We start from the raw sequence: 23,654 nt of genomic DNA on the forward strand, positions 1-23,654 counted from the left end.
CAGAAAAGTTTAGGAAATTACTTAAATTATTTTAATAATGATATATGTAAGGAAAGATGATGTGTGTTTCAATTAGATTTTTGACATTTTGATTTTGTTGAAAGTCTTCTAATAATCGCTCCGAGTGTGTTCTCTTGGTGATAGTAAATCTTGACTACTTGTCTTTAAATTCGAGCGCTTGAATCTTAAAATTCACACTCATTTATTATTATTATTTATATTTCATTTACATTATTGTATTTCGGTCTGAAGGGCGCCGTAGCTAGTGAAATTACTGGGCAAATGAGACTTAACATCTTGTCTCAAGGTGACGAGCGCAATTGTAGTGCCGCTCAGAATGCTCTGTTTGGGCTTTTTCAAGCCTCCTGAGCGGTACTGCATTGTACTTGGCAGGGCGTATAAATTACCACCAGCTAAAAATATAGTTTTACAGTAACGTTAACCCTTATGACTATTTAGCAATAAGCCATTTTCGATTTAGAATATTATGTTTCATAATATCTACATTTACAACGCAGTTACCCAGCAATGGGGTAACCGTAGATAATAATTAACATTTTAATATGTCCACCGCAGATAACGGTTTGGCGAATGATTCACTAACAATTCTAGAGTATTTACCCAAACAAAGATCGCATTAACAAACGTGACGAACACGAGCATGTCTTATATTTCTGGCATTATAAAACGAAGGATTTCCTGCTTTCACAGTTTATATATTACGTGCTCGATAATTATGTCCACGCATTGAAATCATTTGAAGTCTGTAAATACATGGATTCTCTCAAACACACAATATTTTAAAATTTATTGAAGTAGGCTCTACTTTGCGGAAATCCATAATTATCCGAATGTTTTGTTCTACACGAAGCGTCCTCAGGTCAGGACGTGTAGAGGAGAAGCACCTGTCGAATTGTTTAAAGACAAATATTGACGGAATTAACACTCACTCACAACTCAAAACATTTGGACACAATATTTTATCACAATACATTTTGCAATTAAAAAGTTCTGTAACAAATAGAACACAGAAGAATTGAACGGATGACGATTATACAAAACAGATAACTACACATATCCCTGAAAGAGTGTATGCTTTTGATTGAAACTAAAACGATAGCTGTTTCAGTACTACAACCGTTCCTGGTACCTACTGTAAACCTATAACAGGTATCAGGCGTTATTAATTACTTCTAAAAACTCTCAAACGTTATTCATTATTTTTATTTAATTATGCACTACTACATAATTATAACAATATTTATATATTACACTATTTTAGGCCAATATCGGCCGTTAAATTCATGATCTATCTATCGTCTCCTGATTGTTTCTTATTACATCTCAGTTCCAAATTAAAATTCTTTTTAAACAGTAATGTTTAAGCATTACTGTGTTTCGGTCTGAAGAGCGCCGTAGCTAGTGAAATCACTGGGCAAATAAGACTTAATACCTTATGTCTCAAGGTGACGAGCGCAATTGTAGTGCCGCTCAGAGTTTTTGGGTCTTTCAAGAATCATGAGCGGCATTGCATTGTTATGGGCAGGGCGTATCAATTGCCATCAGCTGAATGTACTGCTCGTCAAAGCATTCAAAGTGATCTTATATGAATGTGATCTCCTCGCTAAAGTACCGTCTCCTGCTGGTTTAATATTCTAAGATTGGGCAACATGAAATTGTGTTAGCCACAATATAGCCACGGTAAACCGCCGGTTGTGAACCCGTTACGATGCTATAAACCATGTACTTTCTCCTGTACTCTGATTATTGACCATAAAATATATTCTGAAAATAACCCAAGCCTTCGTGGTATATTTACATCGTATTAAATATCGTTCAATTGGAATATAAAAATATCTGAATTCTGAATGTGAAAACAGAACTTGCCACTAGAATTAATTTCTATTATAAGAAAGAAAAACCATAGAGGCAAACAAAGCAAGATTTAATGCGCAGCAGTAATACATATTAAAATTTTTCTTCTTTACCTAAATAATAAGAAGATTCACTCCTTATCTCTTGGCTAAAATAACTCTTCATTTTAAGGGCAGTAAAGTACTCGCATAGCGACCACGTACAGGAAGATCCAGTGTTGGTAGGTGCCCCATAAGATGGACCATGATCTGGTCAAGATCGCCGGAGTAGGTTGGATGACGAATGCGATCGTCGTGGAGATCTTTGGGGGAGGCCTTTGTCCAGCAGTGGACGTTTTCCAGCTGATGATGATTGTTAGTAGTTAGCAAGTATTCATTGAAAGAAATCAATGTACAGTTTTTACTTTGTTACCATTTTGTTATGTGTATTTATCAAGGCATTAATTTTCTCAAAATTGATGCCTTTAGAATTCTTTTTGATGTAATTTCTAATATACTAGATACTACTACCGTTTCGGAAACAAATGGCGCTCTGAGATATAGATATACAAAACAATTGCTGTTCATAAGTCTCGCTTAAACCCAGAAATGGTTTGAGCAGTTTGCTTTAATCTGGGGTTGGGTTTTAGAATGGAAAATTAGAAAATTTATATGGAAATGGCAATAACGTTTTAAATACATATAAGGACATATCATTCGCAGTCTGATAACGGAACTGAAAAAGTGTGCTTAAAGACAATGTAAGCATACTTTTCTACTAAGTCGTGTGTCAACTGTCACTGTCCTACCGAGAATATTTTAAACGACTGGAGCAAATGCGGCAATGTATAGATTTAGCAGTCGAATTAGTTATTATGGTGTAATTTATGACATGTTCTGTATTTTGGCTTTGCTTTTAAACGACGCGATATGTCTGTATGTATTGAACGTCGTTGGAAAATAAGATTCGAGAGTTTGACCCACGGACAAGTAAAAAAAGAAGGACTCCGCGCCGTGATATTAGCAAGTGAAGCACCGTTATGCTAGCGTGCGGTTACGGGGGATACTAGTCACACAATTTTTTCTCCCTTAAATAATCATGTATGGCCACAAATACTTATATAGTATCGTTTTTACACTGTTTCCCAACGCACGACAGCATTTTTAAAATATTTTATTGAGACGCAAACTGATCTGTCATAGACGATGACAATTCTCATAATGGCCGCCTAACGGCCTGTACTAGTGAAAGTGTGTGCGTGGGGCTATGTATTTACACATTAATCGGCTTGTTTTGGTGCTACACTGTTATGTAAGGTGACATGGAGTCCTTATTTTTTTACTAGTCTGTGAGTTTGACCTTAGATTATTTATACATAGATCTCCAGATAGACTATGACAGCTGTGAAAACGTCGAAAAAAATTGAGTTTAGAACTAACCTCTATTTCGAGCAATATACGCACACTAACACAAAATGTCATACAAATCGCAAGTGTAAGATTTAGCTTGTCACGCACACTAAACTAATATTAGTGGCCTGTTTTTATCAGTTATCTAACAGTATGAGACTCTATCTAGACGTATATATTATCTAAGATTTTTACAATCTGTTATACATTTCTGCAGTCACTTCAAGTTTCCTACAATTTCGTACACATCGATAATAATGAAATTTGGTGTATTCAAAGTTATATTTTTAAAACAATTTAAAGTTAAGTATGCTCCAACTCAAAATAGTTTAAGCAAACACTTAATTGATTTAAGTTGTATATAAATTACCTACTCTGGTAAATTATTCTGACTGATCGCGCTTCCATGCTGGACTGAATTTGCCTGAACGAGAGTTATTCAATACCCAGTATATACAAAATAAAGTGCTCAACGCACCATAATAAGTTTTCTTTAACTTTAAAAATCCTTCAAAAGAACGTCCATAAAGTTAGAATATAATAGCGTACATCCGACCTGACAGCTCGATAATTCGTAACCAATTTGGATTTACACAAATAAAACTGAAAACAAAATTTTATAGACTCGAACCCGCGACCTCTCGCGTTCCGTGCGAGCGCTCTTTCCATCTGAACTAACCGTTCGTTCGACGACGAGTATCAACGATAGATAAAATCTTGTATGCTTTGTTCAACTCTCAGGTTGTGGCTTCATCTACAGGATCTACTTCACAGTTACCAGCTCAACCCCAATATTTGTATATTAGGAAATTGACTTGAGATTTCGCTCTTGCTAATCTAAACAATTTGTTATATTTTTAAAGTAATAACCCTCAAGCGTGGCTAACTGTTTACGACTTATCAATCAAAATCGGTTACAGGAACAACAGATTCGCTTATCTTTTCTCTCTTGCTCTTCCTCCGTTGGAGACATTCTTCTCTCTCGCACACTCTGTTTGTCTATTACGCTAGTATATTGTAACTGCCTTACAAATAAACTTGGTATAAAGTATACCTCAGTATAAACCAAGAATATGCAAAATGTTGACTATATCGTTGACAACACTGTCAATACAATGATAATTCTGAAGTTTTTTGTATGTCAAACAGCCTTGCAAATAAACGTTGGAAACGTTATACATCGGAATAAACCAATCATAACCTTAATTGTTTGCATATTCTTGGTTTATTCTCAGGTATAACTGGACGTAATTCCAGAAAAAAGGTTCCAAACCACAATCATGTCGAAATTGAGTTGAGATTTAAGAACACAATGCTGCTCACGTGATTCATCTAATCGAACTGACAAAAAATGGCAGCCCTACTGTCACTCTTTAAATGACATCATGACTTAGTAGCCCAACCCACATGTATGTAATACACATATATTTATTAAAACTTTAAACACGAATTCCTTTCAATGTGATTGTGTGGCATGGAACGTTTTTCATCAACCACGTCCAACTGTATACCAAGTTTATTTGTAAGGTCAACACTACCCTTAAAGCCTCGCTAAGTATCGGAATACTGGGTCTCGAAATCTGGAGCGATTGCCAATTCCGTGGTCATCTGGAGGGCAAAGCCAAAATGGCTTTGAAGTAGGTAGGCGTCCTTAATAGAGCACGGCAATACTTCAAGCCGGCCCACATACTAGCGCTCTACAAAGCGCAGGTCCGGCCACACATGGAGTATTACTGTCATCTCTGGTCTGGCGCACCCCAGTATCAGCTCGATCCATTTGACCGCGTCCAACGTAGAGAAGCTTGAATTGTCGGGGACCCAGTGAACGGCTGGATCACTTGGCGTTGCGCAGAGATGTCGCTTCATTGTGTGTCTTCTACCGCATTCATCCCGGGGAGTGTTCCGAAGAGCTGTTTAACCTGATTCCTGCCAAATTCCACCTTCGTACGACACGCCACAAACTAGGATATCATCCCCACCATCTGGATGTGTGGCGGTCCTCCACAGTGCGGTTTTCAAGGTGCTTTCTTCCACGTACTACAAAGCTGTGGAATGAGCTTCCTTGTGCAGTGTTTCCGGGACGATACAACATGGGTACCTTCAAAATAAGCGCGTACACCTTCCTTAAACGCCGGCAACACTCCTGTAATTCCTCTGGTGTTGCAAGAGATTGTGGGCAGCCGTGATCATTTAACACCAGGTGACCCGTACGCTCGTTTGTCCTCCTATTCCATAAAAAAAGGCCGTATGTCTATAGAGCATCAGTCATCCGAATGAAAATGATGTACAAATCAAACCTTTATTTTGTACATTAATAACAGAAGGTATAAACGGACGTACGGCATTGATTATAGATTACATTTGACCCGAATTCAGCTGTGGCTTTGGCGAGACTGTTCTGGTTTTCAGCGTCGTTACATTTTGATTGATATGACAAGGAAACAACACAGGAACCTACAGGAAGCACAACCTAAGTAGGTACTGATACAAGATTCTATATAAAGTTTACTAGCTGATCCCCGCGACTTTGTAAATAAAGGGTTTTTTAAAAATAATAAGCAAGTTTGGAATTCAAGATTATAAACAATTTGTTATGTTTTTGGAGTTATAACTCTCACTTCTGGGATTAATACACAAAAAAAATTGAAAACAACATTTTATGAATGATGTGGGACTCGAAGCCAAGACCTCTCGCATTCCGTGCGAGTGCTCTCCCAACTGAGCTAACTGTTCGAGTGACGTATCGTCATAAAACGTTTTAACATAAACGCTTTGTTCAACTTTTTATTTCGAGGAAGATTGCTATGGCAAACTAAACATACTATTGGTATAGTTATAATACCTAATCGACGTATGTTTCAGTTTTTCACAAAACCAGCGGGAACCATGGATTTTTCCGGGATAAAATATAGACTACGTCCATTCCTAAGCTCCAGTCTATCGCCTTACCAAATGTCATCAAAATAATTTCAGTAGCTTCGGCGTAATAGAGTAACAAACAAACTTACATTCACATTTATAATATTAATAATATGAATAGAGAACACTGACTATTGTCGTTTTCATACATAAATGACGAAAACTTTATAAATTAATTTTCATACATTACGTAATTCAATTTCTGAGGACGAAGGCCAGTGTTGACTTACGGTACGCAGACGTGGTCACTAACTATGGGCCTGATGAGAGAGCTCATGGTCGCTCAGAGGGCAGTGGAGAGGGCTATACTCGGAGTTTCCCTGAGAGATCGAATCAGAAATGAGGAAATCCGTAGGAAAAACCAAAGTCACCTAGCTCAAATGATTGCGAAACTGATGTGGCAGTGGGCTGGGCACATAGTTTGACGGACAGATGGCCGTTGGGCAGATAATTCATAGAATGGCGACAACCGGAAGATGTAGTGTTGGTAGGCCCCCCACAAGATGGACCTTCGATCTGGTTAAGATCGCGGGAATACGTTGGATGAGGGCAGCGCAGAACCGATCGTCGTGGAGATATTTGGGGGAGACCTTTGTCCAGCAGTGGACGTCTTCCGGCTGATGATGATGTAATTTCATATACTTTCCGTCCGTATATTTGTAGGAAATAAATGAAGCTATTTCGGCCTATTTGTCACATGTATAAATGATAATAAGTGTAATAAAAAAAATAACAAAGTAAAAATTGTCACAAACCTGAGAGTTGAACAAGACTGAAGACATACAAGATTTATCAACGATACGTCACTCCAACAAATTGTTTAAGTATGTATTTTTTCCCGTGACATTTGAATATTGTTACTATACAACATGTTATGTTGTTAAAGTTCTACACTTCTAGGGGATTAATACACAAATAAAATTTTGTTTTTCAAATTTTATTCCTAACATAAAATATTGTTTAGATTTACAGAAGCCACATCTCAAGTCAATTTCCTAATATGCAAATAGTGGGGTTGAGCAGGTTATCAACTGTAAAGTAGATCCTGTAGATGAAGACACAACCTGAGAGTTGAACAAAGCAAACAAGATTTTATAACGAGGCGTTACTCGAACGGTTGGCTCAGTTGCTTAGAGCACCGGCACGGAACGCCTGAGGTCGTCGGATTCGAGTCCCGCATCGTTCATAAAATTTTGTTTTTCAGATTTTATTTGTGTATTGTTACTATAATTAATATCAATAAAGAACCGGTATGGTATTTTAGTGTTCGTAATGTATTAAATGTGAATGACACCGTAAACTGGGTTTAAGTGCAATTCGTACGTCAAATAAAATTCAATGCAATTAAAATCAGATCATAAAACACGCCATTTTAAAAATCCTGCGATTATAATTAACTTTAAATTACTAAGCTTAGGTTTTTTTTTATTTCCATTGAAACTTCAATAGTCTGTATATATATTTTTTTTTATGAAAATAAGGGACCAGACGAGCAGGACGTTCAGCTGATGGTAATTAATACGCCCTGCCTATTACAATGCAGTGCCGCTCGGGATTCTTGAAAAACCCCAAAAATTCTGAGCGGCACTACAACTGCGCTCGTCATCTTGAGACATGAGATGTTGAGTCTCATTTTCCCAGTTTTTTCACTAGCGCTCTTCAGACTGAAACACAATAATGCTTACACATTACTGCTCCACGGCACAAGAAGGCTCCGTTTTGGTACCTCAATGTACGGACGTTTAGAATTTTTGCAGGCTTTTCAATAATCTTAGCGGCACTGCATTGTAATGGGCAGGGCGTCTCAATTACCATCAGCTGAACGTCCTGCTCGTCTCGTCCCTATTGTCATAAAAAATCACTTTAAAATAACAAATTGTTTATTATTAAATAACCTACTAAGATAGGATAACTTTTAATTAAAAGTTAAACTTTACTCCCATTGATAACCAATAACTTGTGATAAGTCCTGAGCTATAATGTTCATTTCACTTAACTCCTCCTAAATCTACAAATTAACCAAAATTTCGGGACTCGAATTCGTACCCCTCGGGGTCGTGCGAGCGTTCTTCCCAACTGAGCCAACCGTCCGAGCGACGCATCGACCATAAATTCTGGTAAGTCTTGTTCAACTCTCAAGTTGTGGTAAAATATGGATACAAATAAAATTCGTATATTGAATCCCAAGAGGTGAGGGATAACACTTAAACATAACTTCCTGCTAAATCATTTTGTATTCCGAACGCGATGCTGCCAACCGCATTCAACAAACTTTCGAGAAAACACTTTCATGTTACGAGCAAGCAAGAAACTGTAACAGAGTGTAAGTTAGACGTTGACTTATTCTACTGCATTTTCAACTTGGTAAGGTAGAGTAAGCTATTGTTTGATTTACTTTACCGTTTTCAAGTAAGTTTAGCCAAAGAATATAGTATAGGTATAGCTATGGCATTGTTGAAGTCAGTGTTAATTAACCGTCTTCAAAAAACGAAGGGATTCTTAATAGGTCGGTATGTTTTTTTATGTTTGTTACCTCAGAACTTTCGACTTTCCAGATCTGACATTGGCATCCATGAGAAAACCATTAAAGTCTTAAATTTGCTATAAGTATGTGCACGACAAATATACGAAAATTCAATATCGCGCCAACAGATTTCGATGATTATTTTTTTATTATAAAGGATATACTTCAAAGGTAGTTTGGTGTCAGCCAAGGTAGGTTTGTAACTACATACATACGAGGGCGGCACAGAAAATTTCGGGAATCGAGGAAGTGACACAATATTACTATTTAAAAGTGTATTTGTTGCTTTTCGTAGTATTCTTCGCAAAATTTGACATATTTTTCCATACGATGGAACCAATCATTGAAGCAACCATTCCATTCGGAAGTTGGGGTCTCCAAAATGGCCGTTTTGTAGGCGTCCACAGCTTCTGCAGGTGATGAAAATCTCTGACCACGCAATTTATTCTTTATTTTAGGGAAATTATAGAAATCATTATGGCTTAGGTCGGGGCTGTACGGCGGATGGTCTAATAATTCTATGTTTTCTTGCTCTAAAAACTCTTTAGTTCTGTGCGCGGTGTTAGAACTCGCATTGTCGTGATGGAGGATGATGCGGCGGTTGCAGTTCTCTTTACGGAGTTCAGAAACGACCTATGGCAAAAAATTGCTAGCATACCATTCTGCATTAACCGTCCCGTCCATCTTTGTCCCTCAAGAGGAATAGTCGCAACATGGCCGGTTTTGAAGACAAACGTGGCCACCATTTTTTTTGCAACACTCCGTGAACGAACGATTTTTGTTGGCTTTAACTCATTTTTGAACATCCAAACTTGTGACTGGTTTTTTGTTTCGGGTTCGTACGCGTATATCCAGGATTCGTCACTTGATACGATGTTGTATACAGCATTTGAGGATCCTGCGTGGAATCTTTCGAGAGTTCTGATGCACCAAGTAACGCGAGCTGCTTTTTGCTCTTCACAGAGCAAATGCGGTATCCATCGGGAAAACAACTTTTTTACACCTAATTGTTCATGTAAGATTATTTGTATTTGACTCATGCCAATGTCTAAAGTTGCCTGAATTTCGTGGTATGTCACATGTCGATCTTCCTTAATCAGCTTACGCACAGCATCAACGTTTTCTTTGGTGACTGCAGTTTTTGGACGACCTTTATGGGGATCATCACTGAGCTTGACACCTCCACGTTGACAGGCAAACCAGCGATAAATTGTGGTTTTGGATGGGGCTTCACCACCAATTGCAAAATCATCCGGCCATCACACTGTTTTTGTGTTAAACCACTTCGAAAGTCATAATAAATCATCGCTCTAGAATTTTCTCGAGTCAATTCCATTTTCTCAAGTTTGAAAAGACCTTGTGACAAGACCGAGAATCTTTTTTAAATAAATAAATGGTATTCGATTTTTAAAACCAAGGAGTTTACAATTAAAAATATTTTAATATGACAGGAACAGTGGAAATATTCCATTCCCGATACTTTTAGTGCAGCCCTCGTAGTTATAAGTTAGATGTGCTTGAGTCGCACGCACGACGTGAGGAGGCGAGGAGGCTTCACGGCAGAAATTATTTGGAGTAATATTAACCGAATATAGGTAACTATACAAAATATTCCGATTTCAATTAATGGTTTTTTAGTTACAACATCCGACGTAGTATAAATCATACACTTTAATTTTTGTTTTTAAAAGTTTATATTAATTTAGTTAACGGTTATAACTACCAAAAGTGAATTTTCGGTATTCAAAGAGACAAATCTTACCGGAATTAACACTCAATAAAACTAATATCATTTGGATAATTATGGATTTCTGTAAAATAACGCCTAATTTAATTAATTTTCTAATATCACAATATATATTAATAAAGCTAAGGCTTACATAGACTAAACCTTGCTGAATCAACAATTATAATTATTATACTTAACAACGCTTATATTTACCCTGTACTGAATTTATTCTGTTTTATATGTTTTTATTAGGCCTAAGTACCCACAAAACAATACCTAAAATCACAATACTGTACTACTAGGATCTGTCTACTGGTTTTGTATATAAATTAATTTACTTGTTAACCTCCTGTCAGGGGCGTGCATATCATATAGGCAATTAAGCAGTGACTACCTCGTCAACCTAAATAAATATAGCGTTAAAGTTAATTTAGTTTAATTTTATAAGCAAACATTAAACAACTTATAAGATTTTTCCTTATACTAGATACTAAATACCTACGATAACCAATTACTAGGTCACATATTCCAAAGATCAACTACGACTACTTAAATATACAGTGCCTTCCTTGCTAGAAAACGAATGCACGCCCATGCCTTGATAACACATTAATAAAGATATTTTGAAATTGAATTGAAATATATATTAAAAATTATCGATTAAAATACTACGCCATCTGAAATTATCTTTCGTACACGACAATAATGTATGTATTTAAGAGTCCTGGGGCGTGGTTCTATAGTGTCTCGTAAGATGACAAATTACTCTCTCAGCGTTCCAGCAAACAGTTAGTTTCAACAACAAATGCGGGGAATTCCATGACTTTGTAAAGCTGGATATAAGTTAGTAATAAGTAATAGTTTCTGCCATAGACTTTGAATACTTGCACTAGTTTGTAAACGATCTGACAGCCCGATATTTTTATTTGCCAATGTTGTCTATACACCACTATTTTGTAAATCTATGGTAATAATAGCTTTTGCTGACAGAATTATGTTATAACAGTGTTTAACGTTCGATGAATGGAGAGTGGCAGGTTGCAGAATCGTGTGGGTAAAGTATGATTGTCACTTAAATATTGAATGTAAAATACTGTACTTTTAACAATTAACTCAACACCCTTACAATTTAAGCTATACTTTTTCTTCATGTGTCAGGAAGTGACATACGGCCGTTCCCAATATACTTACTATCTACAGATAGAGATAAATTACTACTTTCTACTGTCAGTAATTAGCTGTCAATAATCTGAAGCTGTACCAATTTACCTGATAAGTCATTCTTATCGCCTTATATTGGGACGCGTGAATTGCAATTTCCATACAAACTTCTATCGCTGGTAAGCTATACGTCCTCCCATTGACAGACAGCGTGTACGGATAAGGTGAGTTACTGTCGATAAGTTTATTGGGACAGAAAAGTCAACGATAGTTACGATTTTTATCTCAAGTAGGCCACAACCGGAGATAGACTGAATATTGGGAACGGCCGTTAGAGTATAACATAATACTTTTATGTTGTGATTACAACAAACAGAGAGATTACAAGAGAAATTGAACGGCGGTTATCACTTACTTACCTACTGGGCCCTATTTCACCTCTCCTACTGAAGCGTAGATACAGATACGATACACAAAACATGAACGTAATCGGTGCACTAATTAGGTCAAAATGTACACTTTTAATTTTGAGCAAACATGAACGTGCTGTAGATTTGGGTAACTAGGTCAATAATTAACATCTAACCTTAATATTAATCATCTAACTTCAATATTTGAACATCAAAAAGCGCTGTTGCCGTCCCGCGCGCTTCAAGTTCAAAGTCGCTGGCAGGGGACAGACGCCTTCAAGTGACGTTTTCAGAAGACTGTAGTGCCATCTGTTAGTTGGCCCGAAAATGAAAGCTTTGTCAGCTGTCACTCGCTTTGAAACCTTTCAACTTTTCTTTATTTGTGTCAATGCCCACGCGGACGACGTCACGGGTAACAGTGAGTCGGTAAGATTTACTAATGAATAAGTATTATGATAGATATGTATATTCTGATGGAACTGTAAGTATAATTATTCCTTTTAAAAGATTTTGTTATGAAACTCAACTTGCAAGACCGTATATAGATTAAAACTTAAATTTCAATGAAAAAGACAATTAGAGGAAAAACAGATGCTGTAAGTAATATAGAAAAGACCTTCAATAAAATTAGGTTCAGAATTGAAAACAGGCGCGTACAGTTCTTAAATTAAAAGCTATTAAGGCGGACATTATAATTAATCAAATTTCGTAAAGAACTAATAACAGACTGTAATATTAATTAACGGCCGTTTTCAATAACGTATCTCTAGTTACATTGCTGTCACCGTTTAATGACAAAATCTTATCTATCCATATTTATGTCCAATACAGTTATAGTCCAATGCTTTATGTCGGTAGGTTATTGAAATATAAGTAAGCGTGAAAGGATAGATTTGTCTACCTCTAGGAAGTTAAACTAAGGATAGATAGGTTATTGAAAACTACCATAAGAGAATGGTAGCTTAGCTAACGGTAGAAGCATTTTATTTTCAAATGTTTTAATAATAATAATAATAATAAATTTATTACCAGAATTAAGATACATACAAAGTAATTAAAGTTAACACAATACACTTTAACAATTGTGAATATTTGAGTACCTTGTACGTTATATGTACTGAGTGTTGGCTCTGCACTAAGCAAGGTGCTTGTGAAACAGAGGCCGGGAAACACAGTTACTAAAGAAAGTTACTTCTATTTGACTCGCGGAACATAGCATGGAGATGGTAGAAATATAATAGTAAATTTGTAAAATTAATGAATATAAAAATAAAAACTTTTAAACAAGAACAGTAACTATCTTATTAATAAACGGAATGTTAAATTACTCCAAGTTTAAAATCACTTCTCCCTGTCATGTTAGTCTGTAGTGACAAAGGTAAGATATAAGGTTTAACACAAAATTTACAAGTGGGAGGCTCCGTTGCACAGGATGCCGGGTACCACAACGACGCCTATTTCTGCCGTGAAGCAGTAATGTGTAAACATTACTGTGTTTCGATCTGAAGGGCGCCGTAGCTAGTGAACTTACTGGGCATCTGAGACTTAACATGTTATGTCTCAAGGTGACGAGCGCAATTGTAGTGCCGCTCAAAATTTTTGGGTTTTTCAATAATCTTGAGCGGCGCCGCATTCTAATGGGCAGGGCGTATCAATTAACATCAGCTAAACGTTCTACTCGCTCGACCCTTATTTTTATTTAAAAAAGTAGGCAAGTATTGTGAACACTTCCCGAATCATTCTGAAGTGTACCTATGCTAAATCTCTTGGTATGTAGGCCTGTCTTTTTGAATTAAAATTTTCACTGCTTTATTATTCAGTAAGAGCCGTTGAAGGACGACCACTTCTTTCTTTTTAACTACCAGTTCCACGACCACACTTGAATCCTCTTTTTTTCATAAAAAAAGACGTGTGGCACTCGGGGACTGCCGCGGTATTGCATAGCATTTTTATCAACTTATGCAATTATATTTATTTATTTTATTTATGCAATTTTTTTCTTTTTATAAAATTAATTTAAAAAAAAGAAAGGTAGTGAGTAAAATTTAACTTGCAAGATTTGATTACAGACAGACAATGGGATAGGTGAAACTACATAAAAATGCTTGTCATAATAATAAAAATTAAAAAAACGTGATATAAAAATAAAGAAATTAAAAAAAATCAAGACGTACCCCAGGCTCGAACCTGGGACCTTCTGCACAAGAAGCATACGTAATAACCGCTATTCTATGGCAACTGTAATAGCCGTTGCGAAATACCTATATAATGTATCTAAGTGTTAGGTTATTTTCGTTACGGAATTTCTGGATTCGGTCTCCACGCTCAAGGCCCGCGATAGAAGCTATGCAAAAGCTTAAAAGAAAACTTTGAACTTCGTATAACTTTACTTCGCGTTTATTAATAATAATACAGTAAAAGTTTAAAAGGAAAGTTTAATTATATATATATACATCCAAATCAAGGTTATTCAACAATCTAAACATTGTTGAATAACCTTGTTTGAACAAATTCGGAAACAAGGAATCAACAAACAAAAGCAGAACTCCGCGATATTCACTAAGTACATTTTATTGTGAAGTAAGTATTTAGCGAAATAATACCAACAATTTATTGAAGTATGCGTTACTTTGCGGAAATCCATAATTATCCAAATGTTTTAAGTTTTCTTGTGTTAATTCCGCCAATATTTTACTACTAATACAAGACTGAAATGTCTCGTGTCAGATTTTGGCGATTCAACGTGTCCTGAGGATACCTCGTGCAGAGGCGAAAACGTGTGGAATTGTTTAAAGACAAATATTGGCCGAAGTAACACCTAAGAAAACTTAAAACATTTGAAATAATACCACATTACATTCGAGAATTATTGTATACGATACGTTTGCGAGCTAACATGCAAATAACAAATTAAGTAAATAGAGCTGGTTTTAATTGGTTTTCTTTATTTAAACTTGACCTTAACCGCAAACACGAGATGTTGTAATAAATTAAAAATGAAAAAAACATTACGATATTCGATGATATAATGTTTTCAACATTCAACCCTCATTTTGTGTAACTCGACGAAGAGCTTATCTTCTAACCTGTTTATAGTTTGTTCACAATTTTGAAAAATACGATTAATTATTCATACTTAAAGAAAAAGTTACATAAAATATTTTAAATAAAAAGAATATAGGAAAATACGAAGTTTCACCCGCACCAGGTTTTTGACTGGCATTCTAGAAGCTTCATAAGAAGCAAGATAAGCTCATAACTTTTTTTTTCATTTCCGTCGGAAGACGTCCACTGCTGGACAAAGGCCCTCCCCAAAGATCTCCATGACGATGTGTCCCGCACTACCGTCATCTAACGTATTCCGGCGACCTTAACCAGATCATCGGTCCATCTTGTGGGGGGAGAAGATCAAGATAAGCCGGCTGCAACAGTACCGTTCCGATATTGCTGTCGACGTTCTCACTTCAAAGACCGGTAGTCAATCTCTTGTTATCTGGTATTTCAGATATGCATGGCAGCAGTTTTACACTTACCATAATGTGACCCACTTGTCCGTTTTCCCTTTCAATATGAATAAACAACAAAAAATTCGACATTTTAGGACTGGAGCCTCAAAACACAGTCTAATATTCTTTTCATTGTGAAGTGTAGATATAGCAACATTGTTATAGCTACACGTGTAGCGACAGTGGCGCGTCGTGTCGAGGCAATTTCGAAAGTGACACCAAATGCTTTTCTACCGGATCCCCGGCTATGTTACTGTGAAACAATCTTACTGGTTGAAATGATATTTGCCTGGCATAATAATTATGATTTAGTAAAGTTTTTATTTTTCTCCATCTGATAATAGGCTAGTCATGTTTCGAATTTCTTATCAGTGTGAATGAAACTTTGTTTGTTAGGCTTTTACGCTGGAGCTACTGAACCGATATTCATGAAAATTGGTACAGCGATAGACTAGAGCTTGGAAAAAGACATAGGCTACATTTTATCCCGGAAAAAGAAATTTTAAAAAACTAAATATGCAGTTGTTGGTTTCTTATAAATCGAGGGCATGACACCTTTCACGACTTTTCTCTAAGTATCGTAGTTTCCGACTTGGCCATCACCGCCCTTCTCAAAAAACCGTACCTATGTGATGCACCCTGAACATTTTAAGGTTTCGCACCCAAAAGCTTTGATAGGGCGTGCGTCATAATGACATCATTTTCTACCAGTCAAGTAAAAATATAGGTCAAAAAGACTGTAGGCAAATCTTATGAGCGTTTACCATTTTTCTCATCAATTAGATGTTGCTATTAGATATAAGCAAAGCAGCAGCAGAGATTAATACTTTATTATTAATTCTTCTTTATTCGATTTAACAAAACGTACTATTCTCTCATGTTTATGTTTTCCTTTCATTCCCATTATGCCCATTTACAGTCACATCAAGCAATGTCTAATAAATACTCCAGCCTGCAACATACAGGATAAACGTACATTGAAATCGTTGAACCTCACTCATGCAATTACAATCTATCTCGATTCTGAATTCTCAACGAATTCACATTTGAGTGAATACTTACATCAAAAAAATCTTAATAAATCTTGATTTATTACTTTTTGTTGAGTTTATGTAGGAATTAATTGTATTAATAATAAATTCAATGTTGCAAAATAGACCATCGAACAACTTTTAAAGTTTCTGCAACACAACACTACCCCTTAATAATTTGATAACATATCAAAGACCATTCATAACATCCGTTTCGTGCAAAAATAATATATGTAATTCAAAAGTAAAATCAATTCATATTTTATTTTGTCAAAATTATAGAATCATTAGAACTATAATAGTCTCAATTATATATTGTGTGGTTGTTTTCACAACAATATCAGTATTTTAGTAGACTAAATAATAATTATAGTTAAATACATTGCAGCGATATCCAAACACATTACTCAAGATGCGTGACCATTCGCAACAAGACTTGTAATCTTACTTTCACATTCTGCAGGCGAAATCTACTAATAAGCGAATATAAATAATAAAACAAACACACCTCACAGAAACGTATCGCTCCAGATTGATAAGTATCCGAAATAAAAACACAACACTTCACTCGCGAATTCCGCGCCGAAATTACCCAATTTCACGTACACGGCGTACGAAAGTCGATGTACAACTGCGGTATAGGTTAGGCTACAGCGATAGTCGGCACTCGGCGGTCGGTACTCGGTTGAATGACGCTCGGAAACAAGGCCACGCAAACCAATGCTCCCATTTTCCAGTTGAAAGTCGCATATATCCGTGATCAGGTGAGAAAGCATCCAAAAATTGAACCCTGACTCATCCGAATGCGAAAGTGATCAGACCGGTTTCCAAAATGTTTCGTTTAAGCTGATTTAGCTCGATTTTATTGAAAGCTTCGAAGGCTTATCTTCGGGACTTACTTTCACAATGCGGAGATTTAAAAAGGATAAAGCTATTTGTTAAAAGTGAATTGTTATTTCTGTGCTGTTTATTTTTCTCAATATCTGCAAAGAACTTAAAACTATCCTGTTTATTCGATAGTTTTATCATTCATGTCATTATCGAATTTAAATATAATTATTATTATTAGCTTTACGGCCAACCCTATAACAATGAGTTCTTATGCGCGGATAAGAACTTCTTGGTTACAATCTCGTTTAGATTTAGTTTCTCGTAAAGATTAAAGACTTTTGATATTAGTTAATAGGTATGTAGTTTTGTTACTATGTATCATCTAATAAAAAATAAATTCCTGACAATTTAGCCGTATGAAATTCGGACTAGAGTCTAAAAGTCTGGAAATGTCCGGATTAAGGCTAAGCGCTTATTAAATCCTCGGCGATAAACTCTTCCTTCCAGTATTTATTTCAAGTTTAAGCACTTTAGAGATTAAAAAAAATATCTTTACATCAACCAACCATCATCAACCAAACAAAAAATAATTTAAGAAAGAAAAAACACTTCTAACGTAGCTTTTTAATTCAATTTTGTTCGTGTTACAGATAGAATAGGTACTACTTAATACACAATGTGTCAAAATTTCAGTTGTCTAGCTCTAGGATGATGTATCAACTAAATTCGCAATCCGCTTACACCCAGGACAAAAGGGACAAACAATTCAGTAATACGCATAAATAGTAGAACATGGTGGACAAGTAAATGATAATTTGAACTTATTACTGTTTATGGTGTTTTCAATTAACATTATTACACACTATTTTTGATATTGTGAAATATCAATAACAAAGCAAGAAATATATTAACCAACATAGAACTTACCTATGAAAACTTTGTTTTCTGATTTCCAGTTAAGGCGAAGGGTTAGCAGAAAACACGCAAACAAGGTGTTTTTAGATATGTTTTGTTGTGAAAAAGTAGCATTTGGAGCTATGAACACTACTTAATCCTGTTACACATATCCTTAAGTCTTATTTGTAGGTTGCTAATGCTTGCTGTTGGTTATAGTTAACACTTCACTACCACTTTTCTTTGCAGTTAAACAAGTTTTTTGGCATGGCATGACGCATTTTTTTAGTACTACTCTCAGAAAAGTTATTCTAATAGCTTGTATTTTTTTTGTGTAGGTGCATTTATTCAAATTAGTAATGAACAATGAGGATTTTAAGCATAAAAACTGTTAGAACCTGTTAAAATATAACGTTTTCCACGCATGAATTTTGAAAATATTGGCTTTTTTACATAGATGGCGGGCCGGCAGCCGTGAGATCATATTGCTCAAGGTGACTGGCATTTAATGTCGCTTTTTTGTATATAACTTATCACCATATTTCATAATATGACTTAGGTATTTGTAACACTCAATTACCACTTAACATCATAACTTAAATTATAGTGAATCATGCAGAATGTAGAAATAAACTAAGAGCCAAACCAACGGCGGCGACGTGGGGCGGGTTCTTCCTAAAATATGGTCGAGGGAGGCGATGGCTGGTCCATGCGTCATGCTCGTGAACGGGTGTTACTCGTGGTGGCTGGATGATCTTGTTACCGGGAGGTCTGCTTGATGTGTTTTTTATTATAATTATTTCCTTTAAAGTTATTGTATATTTTATTTTATGAAATGCTCACATAATGCCTCTATTTATTTTCGGTATGTGTGGATTCATGCATCTACTATACTCAATAACTCTTGCGTTTATAAGTATTAATTTACTTTTTTTTCCTTTTTTGACTTACTCGTGTAAGCCTTTCAGTTTTTGACAATTGAGTATTTTGTTGCGTCACTTTGCATATATTGTAATTGAAATGATTTGTAAAACAATTAAAATGTAAATCTTGACTTAAAAGAGTGGCAATGAGTTTCTTGCTACTTCTTCTCATTAGCTCAACCCTTTACGAAGTAGCGGTAAATTCAATAAGAAACTTATTTTTTTTTGACATTCATAAGTGTCATTTCCGTGACCTACATGAATAAAGAGTTTTTGAATTTGAATTTGAATTTGAACGGGTTGGTTTCCAAAAAATAAAACAGAAACTTTGAGAGTCACAGAATACCTATATTCATTTCATCCTTATTATTCGTAATAGTTTATGTAGGTATTTTGTGGCCTCGTTCAAGCACGGTATTACTATTTGCTTGTCACATTCAGGTATACTTATACTTCATCTTAGGTCTGGCTACCTATTGGGGTCTATGAATACAGGTTTTTTTTTTGATACGCCCTGCCCATTACAATCCAGTGCCCCTCAGGATGCTTGAAAAACCCAAATATTCTGAGTGACACTACAATTATTGCGCTCGTCGTCTTGAGAAATAAGATGTTAAGTCTCACCCCCTTATTCATAATGGTCCGCTAACTTTAAACAGCCGCTAAGGAGTGTTTTTTCTCATTCTAACTTAGGTCAATAGAAGAAGACAGAGTGAGAATTCAAATTCTCAACAATTCGAAACAATGTTTTAAGTTAGCAGACTATTATGAATAAGGGTTAGTAATTTCACTCCTATTCATATTTCATAGCTACGGCGCCCTTCAGACCGAAACACAATAATGCTTGCACATTACTGCTTCACGGCAGAAAGAGGCGCCGTTGTGGGACCCATAGTCTAGCCGGCATCCTATGCAAAGGAGCCTCCCACTGGTAAAAGCAATACAGACATATTACGTATTGACAATCAGACAGCGGCATTTAAGTAGGTAATTGAATATTGCAATACAATTTTGATTAGAACCATTTATTTTAATTTGGTTGGTTCCGCTTCCCATTGTGTAAAATTCCCACCTAATCAGTTTCACTTCACTAAACGATACTTTCTGTTTACAAATGCTTATTTTAAAAAATACTTACAATATTTGAGGAGTAAACCCTAATTTAATTCGCAAGCAAGCTATCTGAAGCTATGAGGAATATATTTTCGAATGGATGGTAGTTTTTGACTTTCAATAAATGAAATCATATCCTACTTTCAATAAAAATATTTCAATTTGAATTTGAAAGCTAATGAAACATAATATGATAAATCCAAGTCCGTATTGAAGGATGAAATCATTATATTATCTTGAGTAGGTGTCAGTTATCCCTCTTACATTTCATTATCAGTGGCCATAATACGCTTGAACTTTGAAAACCTTCTAGAATTTTTATTCCAGAAGGATCCAAATGCTTTGCCCGTAATCAAATGTCTTTTGTCTCTTTTATGCACAGATATAAAGAAAGTGACAAAACACACTTGAAGACGCTGTACTCATATGAACAGCTTTTGGAATAAACCTTTTAAAATATCATGATTAATTTCAAATAGGTAGTTACGGATTTTTACAATAAATATATAAAGAACATTTATACTGTAGGTTACTTCTGTTCGGAGTTGAAGAAACATATATTTTCAACCGTATTTTACTGTATATTATATCCTTATAGCTTTATTACTTTAACTAGCTGACCCGGCAAACGTTGTTTTGCTATATAAATTATTTTTAGAGTTAGACCGTTTCTTGGACATTGCTTTATTTTTCTAAAATAAACGTTGCCTAAGTTACTCCTTATTACATCAGCTACCTGCCAATTAAAGTCGCCGGATTAGACGGAACAAACAGACAGACAAAAAATGTACAAAATGTTATTTTGGTGTATGTACCGTATATGTATTCATAATATACATTTAGTATAAAACGGTTATTTCAATATTACAAACAGACACTCCAATTTTATTTCAATGTGTCGATAATTCACACAATATTTTTATAAATTATAGCCTATATGTTATTCTGGTGTGTAAGCTATATTATTGCAAAGTTTCATCAAAATCCATCCGTTAAAGAAGTTCAAACATACATCCAGACATACAAACTTTCAAATTTATAATATTAATAGGATTGCAAAAAGTAAGAAGTAGGTTTCCATTAAACTTTGCTAGTTATTATTGTGTGTATTAGTGTTATACAGACTTCTTTGATTAGGTAAAAGGTTTTTTCAAAGAACTTTATTTCTGTCTCTGTTGTTTGCCACCCATATCGAGAATCGAGCTTATGTTTAAATCTTTACAAAGTTTAGCTTTTCTAGTGGTACGTGCCATCTTGAAATTGTCCATGGTCTCAGAATGGTAGATGTAACACTCATTGAGACCGACATTGGCATTGTTGTGGTTAAAGTATAAGTCAGTTTGAATATACTACTATAACACTAGGCACGAACTACCCAAGCTTGGTTGGAAGTAAACGATCCAGATTTTTATAAAAGCTGTAGACTGGCCCTCGTCTAGCCCTGATATGAACTCAAATTGTGGTCAGGTTTAAATGGCATGACATAGATATACTGTGTGTAAAAATTGTGACTATGTAGAAATAACCATCTATAAATACCATCAATATAACTAACCTAATTACGTTTATAATAATAAAATATCAATACTAAATCGCAGTCGAGCTTAAGGAGAAAATATATATTTAAGATGCTACAACATAGATACGAAGCCTCATTAAGTCGTTAGCATCAGTTACGAGTCGATCCAGTGGGTGTAAAGACTAACTTGGAGTATTCACTCAAATGGAAAGGCCATGCAAATTAAATTTGATTTTTTTTTTTCTATTAGCTTTATATATTTTATCTATTTTGTAGTAATAATATATATTGTTGTTAATCTTTGTAATTAATTATTACTGTAGTAGGCAGGTAATTTTGTTAAGTCATAAGAATTAATGAGACTACTGGGCAAAGGCCTCCCCAAAAGAAAGCCATGACGATCGGTCCTGTGCTGCCCTCATCCAACCTACTCCGGCGATCTTGACCAGTCCATCTTGTGGTCCATCTACCAACACAGCGTCTTCCGGTATGTGGTCGCCATTCTAGGACTTTATTGCCCCAACGGCCATCTGTCCGTAAAGCATTATCCATTTGTATTTTCACTTTGGTGTTTATCTGATCTGACGTGGCAACGAAGCGCATTTCCATTGTTTGGTTGTACGAGAAAGAAAGTTCTTGGGTTGAGTTTAAGTTGAAAACTGTACAGTGGATATAAGCTATACCTCTACGAGCAAACGCCTCTGCAAGCCGTTTCCACTATGTTATATGCTACAAGGTCATTGTTACATGGGAATTTCACCACGTGGGCGTTGAGATGCCTCTTAAAATGGCTTAATATATAATTCAAGTGTACTGAATACAAAGCGGTATGAAAAGGTATTAACTCCGAAACACTACGGTATGTTATTCAAGGATTTAGCTAAGCCTTTCCCAACATCACTACATTAAATCTTAATTCCTTTCTGATGTGATAACTCATGATTCTATTTTATCCACCTTTTCTCTTTTATTAACCGACTTCAAAAAGGAGGAGGTTATCAATTCGATCGGTATTTTTATGTATATACACCGATTACTCCGAGATCTATGGTCCGATTTACGTAGTTGTTCACAAAAAATTTACAAAGTTTGGCCTAGTAGTTTTCATTTTATGAACATTTATAATGAAAATTCTGTTTACCTCAATGATATAGTTGTTTTTTTGTGAACGGCTTTTTTCGGAGTTTTCATTCAGGTTGATTATATATATTATAATTATTAACTGACACTAAAAAGTAAAAAAAAACTACGTTTAAAAAAACCGACTTCAAAAACTGAAAAGTATCAAATAACTATAAATTCAATTTAATACACCAAGTCGGTGCCAAGCCAAATAGTAAGTACCTACACTCGCCACGCGTGACCTAGAGCGGGATAGCTTCGTCTAGAACAAAACAACCCAAGCGGATAGACACGCGTGGCCAAACAACCTTAATAATTACAGTAAGTAAGCTGTTTATATTATTAAGTTTTATTTTGTTTAGGGATTGGCATCGAATTAAAAACTATCAATAGGTAGCACATATAAATTTTATTAATATTAAAAGTAAAGGTATATTAAATTAAATTTTTAGTTATTTGATACTTTTCAGTTTTTGAAGTGGGTTTTTTTAAACGTAGTTTTTTTTATTAAGATAATTTAGATATAATACAATCACCACGCATGTCCTTCGTAAGGATGCGTGTAAGGCATATGGATTTCCCAGGCGCATGGATGTCGTAAGGGCTTGTACACAAAACTGCGATGCGACGTCGCGATCGCAAAAATCTGCGAGCTCCCTCTACGCATCGCAAGAACTTGCGAATTGATTCGCATCGCGCATTCCTGCGA

General features: G+C 35.6%; 2 protein-coding genes across 2 annotated transcripts in view; one reads left to right on the top strand and one right to left on the bottom strand.

The window, feature by feature from the left end:
- LOC126966090 (zonadhesin) overlaps window positions 1–17,548 on the bottom strand; it is an 88,939-nt gene extending 71,391 nt beyond the window's left edge. Inside the window, exon 1 of the mRNA XM_050809965.1 lies at window positions 17,052–17,548. The gene's annotated coding sequence lies outside the window, so the exon portion shown is untranslated. The remainder of the gene's footprint in view (window positions 1–17,051) is intronic.
- The window catches only part of LOC126966158 (tryptophan--tRNA ligase, cytoplasmic), a 373,239-nt gene that overhangs the window by 125,681 nt on the left and 223,904 nt on the right, over window positions 1–23,654 (top strand). The gene's annotated exons all lie outside the window — the stretch shown is intronic.

The sequence above is a fragment of the Leptidea sinapis genome, chromosome 9, assembly GCF_905404315.1.
Source record: "Leptidea sinapis chromosome 9, ilLepSina1.1, whole genome shotgun sequence".
Classification (NCBI taxonomy): domain Eukaryota; kingdom Metazoa; phylum Arthropoda; class Insecta; order Lepidoptera; family Pieridae; genus Leptidea; species Leptidea sinapis.